Consider the following 4846-nt stretch of genomic DNA (forward strand, 5'->3'; position numbering starts at 1 on the left):
GTGTGTGTGTGTGTGTGTGTGTGTGTGTGTGTGTATACAGACATGCAGGAAATAAATAGACACCTTTAATTTTCAAAATTTCTCATCTAAGTAACTTAATATGTTTTCAGCGGTGTTGAATTTACAATGTAATTATTCTTTTTCATTCCAGGTGCCATTATATTAAACATTTGCGAAGCGTAACCATGCCACGCACAAAAAATTCAGCAGAATTGTCAGCAAAATTTCAGTAGAATTTTCAATGAGGTCGTATTGTTGCGCAATCTGAGGCTGGTCTTAGCCAGCGAAAAATTGCCGAAAATCTTCCTTTGGATACTTGAATAAAATACGGATGCCAAGTTGACCCATTGTGTTTCCATATTGGTCTTTGGCATGTTGGTAGAGTATGGAGGACTATTTTTTGTTGTCATATTGTCTCAAATGTTTATTTAGTCCCGCCGAAATGCTTCTAGATGTCTCATCTACGCATATCATGTTCTTGTCTTTACAACCATACAGTGAAGGTCAACAGTAAACTATACATGCAGGTTCAAGGTGCAGCCATTGGTGTCGGTGTAGCTGGAGATGTAGCCGGCCTCTTCATGACCTGGAGGGACAAAAAACTTAAACGATCCTTAACGGAACAGTCCACAACTGTTTTGCTTCACTGTAGTTATGTACATGATTTAATATTCTAGTTAGGACAAACTCTAGTAACTGTAATGTACAAACCGAGAGAAGCATAATGGAGAGCATCCAACACGTAGCTAACTCCATCCACCAAAGTGTCAAGGTAACTATAGATTACCCCACCAGACACCCTAACAATAGACTTCTTGTTCTAGACACTGATGAACTTTGGTTAGAGACTGTGAACAACAGAGCGCTGCTCCTCCACTCCAATTACATGAAACCTATAGCTTCTAAATATGTTGTTCACAAGAACTCAGCTTTGCCACACAGCATGAAAATCAACATACTGATTGCAGACTTAGTTAGGATAATGAACAACGTGTCCCCACTATGCAAACCCTATGAAACGAAGAAACGTGTACAGAACTTCATGCACCGCATGCAATTCTCTGGATATGATTAAAAAGATAGGGTTCGAGTATACAGTGGAGCTAGAAAGATGTTAGATAGCATTATATGTAATAAAACCAATTGTACCTGCTTAGATGTAGAAGAAATAGGATACAAAGAGTTCGTGACAAAGGAAACAGGGTGAGCACGCGGTACAAAACCGACAAATATCAAAGAGAGATGTTTGTACCAATGACAACTACATGGCTCCAGTGTGAGTGTGTGTCAGTGTGTGTCAGTGTCTGTGTGTGCGTGAAACATGTACGTGTGTTTATGTGTGTTAAAAATAACCTTGAAACAATTTCTTGTTTGTATACTGGACATGACTGGCCTGTTAAGGTTAAGAAGCGATGTATACACACACATATACACCGTCACACATACACACAATCAAACAATTACAACACACCTACATACATAATACATACATACATACATGCATACATACATACATACATACATACATACATACATACACATACATATATACATAGCCGCAGAAGTGGCTGTGTGGTTCCGGGTTCAGTCCCACTGCGTGGCACCTAGGGCGATTGTCTTCTAATATAGCCTCGAGCTGACCAAAGCCTTCTGAGTGGATTTGGCAGGCGGAAACTGAAAGAAGCCCGTCGTTTATATATGTGTATATATGTGTATATGTGTGTATATATTTGTGTCTGTCCCCCCTCCCCACCATCGTTTGACTACCGATGTTGGTGTGTTTGCGTCACCGTAACTTAGCGGTTCAGCATAAGCGAGTGATAGAATAAGTACTAGACTCACAAAGAATAAGTCCTGGGGTCGACTTGTTCGACTAAATATGGTGCTCCAGCATGGCCACAGTCAAATAACTGAAACAAATAAAAGAATAAAAGAATACAAACACAACATAATCATACATACAAACATACATACATACACACATACGTGCATATGCATACACATACATATATTTATATATACATACAAACACGTAATACATACACACATACATACATACATATATATATATACATGCATACACACACATACATACATACATACGTACATACATACATACAATGTGTGGTCCATTTGTCCTGCTAGAAATAGATCGTGCGTCGCCCTCAGTTAAAGGTAGGGGAGGGTGAATGAAACAATGTGTTTGTCTGTGACCAACATTCTTTGTTCGTTGTTGGTTTTTAAAGACACAAAACACCAGGAAGTTCAATTGTATTGGCAAAATGTTGGACGTGCTTGTAAACAAATATGCATATATGAGTGTGTGTGTGTGTGTGTGTGTGTGTGTGTGTGTGTGTGTGTGAGAGAGAGAGAGAGAGAGAGAGAGAGAGGAGCGATTGTTTACATATCAAATATATGCGCGCGCGCGTATGTTTATGTCAAACAATGTGTAAATGATTAAGTGTATGTGTAGGAAAAGATGTGTTTGTTTGTGTGTGTGAGTGTGTGTGTGCGCGTGTGCGTATGTAACAATAAGTGATTAAGTGTGAGTGTGATTGAATGGCCGTTTGTAAGTAGATGTGTGAGAAATAGCTGTGCATATGTGCATGTGTGTGTATGAGGGAAGGAGAGAATGTATGTATGCGTGTGTGTGTGTGTGTGTGTGTGCTGATGAGTCACACAGCATGGCCGATCCCCCGAATTATTTCTACCTGTGGATTTATTTTGAGGTCAGCGTAGTTTGAAAGGCAAGTTTGAAGTAGGTGGGTGACGTAGAGAAAGAGAGAGAGACGGGCAGACAGAGACAAGGGAAGCGTGAAGTGGTGAAAGAAGTGGGAAGAGTTGAAGGAGGAGGGAAGAGTTGAAGGAAGAGGGAAGAGGTGAAAACAATACAGGTAAAGAACGACCAGGGTGGGAAACGAATGATGAAACAGTGAGGGAATCAAAAATGTCAATGTAACATTCGTTACTATTGACTCACGTATGACAAAGTAGTGTCGATCGCGTACATGTACTAGTGTGCCAATACGTATACACACACACATATAGATATAGATATAACTACACCCATGCATCCATATATATAATATTCACACTCATAAATATTTATTTATATCTATGTATACACACACTCACATATACATGAATCTAGGTCGTAGTACGATGTTAGTTCAACTGAGATATTTATTGGGTTGGCAAGAAAGTAATTTCGTTTTTCTTTTTGACATTTGATAGCCATTACTTTTAGCTTTCTTTAGAAGTAAATTGCGTGTAATTTTGTTTACAGCTGCTAGTTCAGTGACAATTTTATCATGGAGTGTAAAAACGAATATTTTCACCATATTTTACTTTTTTATTTCCATAAAAGCAAGAAAGCTGCTGAGGCTCACAAAGAGATATGTGAAGTTTATGGTGTTGATTGCTTAACAGAACGCACATGTCAGAAATAATTTTTTAAAAAATTCTGTTCTGGTCAACCTCCTGAAGTTGATCATGACCGAATCAAATCCATAATTGAATCTGATTGTCATTTAATTGTGTGAAAGATTGCAGAGAGGTTAAATGTATCACACATAATTGAAAATCTCTTAAAATGTCTTGGACTTGCTAAGAAGTTCGATATTTGGGTTCCACATAAATTGAAAGAGATTCACTTAACACAACGAATCAATATTTGCGATATGCATCTCAAACGCATGCAATCGATTTTTTTTTTAAACGAACCATCACTGGTGATGAAAAATGGATTGTCTACAATAACATCAATCGAAAACGATTATGGTCCAAGCGAAATGAGCCAACACAAATCACATCGAAAGCTGAATTTCATAAAGAAAAAGGCCATGCTCTCAATTTGGTGGGATTACAAAGGTGTTGTGTATTTTGAGCTGCTTTCAAGGAACCAAACGATCAATTCAGATGTTTACTGTCAACAACTAGTGAAACTGGAGGAAGCAATAAAAAAACGGCTAGAATTGACAAATCGTAAAGGAATCGTGTTCCACCATGATAACACTAGACCACAGACGTCTTTGCTAACTCATGAAAAATTATTGGAACTTGGTTGGGAAGTGATGTCACATCCACCATACAGCCCTGACCTTGCACCATCAGATTACCATTTAAGTTTGCAAAATTCTTTGAATGGTAAAACTTTCAATAATGATGATGACCTGAAATCGCACTTGCTTCAATTTTTGGCTGATAAAGACCAGAAGTTCTATGAGTGCGGAATCATTAAGTTGCCAGAAAGATAGCAAAAGGTCATTGAACAAAATGGAAAATATATAATTGATTAAAGTTCATTCTTTGTATGAAAAAAAAATGACTTATTTCACATTAAAAAAAGAACAAATTAATTTCTTGCCAACCCAATAATTACTAAATGTTCACCGACAACTCGAACAGTTAGTCGAGGTTCTTAAAGAATGGGCCACAAATATCAAAATACACAAAGATGCAGAACGTTTACCACGAGAGTTATCTTACGGAACATCAATATGTTTCGGTAATTTTTCACTTCGTTAGAGTCTGTTGAACTCAAGGCAATTATTCGCTTAGCAATGTAATAAATATTTTGCTAGGACTTGGCATCAGCATTGGTTGATTTTAAACATCGAACAAAGTAATGGAATAGTTGTCTATTCGTAGTAAAAATGTATCGGCAGGGTGTTCTACTGGGAGACAAATTAATAAACTGGTACACTAAAATACATACAAGGGTTATTTCGTTAATCTTTTTCACCTCTCTCTCTTTCTCTCTCTCTTCTCTCTCTCTTCTCTCTCTCTCTCTCTCTATCTCTCTCTCTCTCTCTCTCTCTCTCTCTCTCTCTCTCTCTCTCTCTCT

The sequence above is a fragment of the Octopus bimaculoides genome, chromosome 4 (assembly GCF_001194135.2).
Source record: "Octopus bimaculoides isolate UCB-OBI-ISO-001 chromosome 4, ASM119413v2, whole genome shotgun sequence".
NCBI classification, from domain to species: Eukaryota; Metazoa; Mollusca; class Cephalopoda; order Octopoda; family Octopodidae; genus Octopus; species Octopus bimaculoides.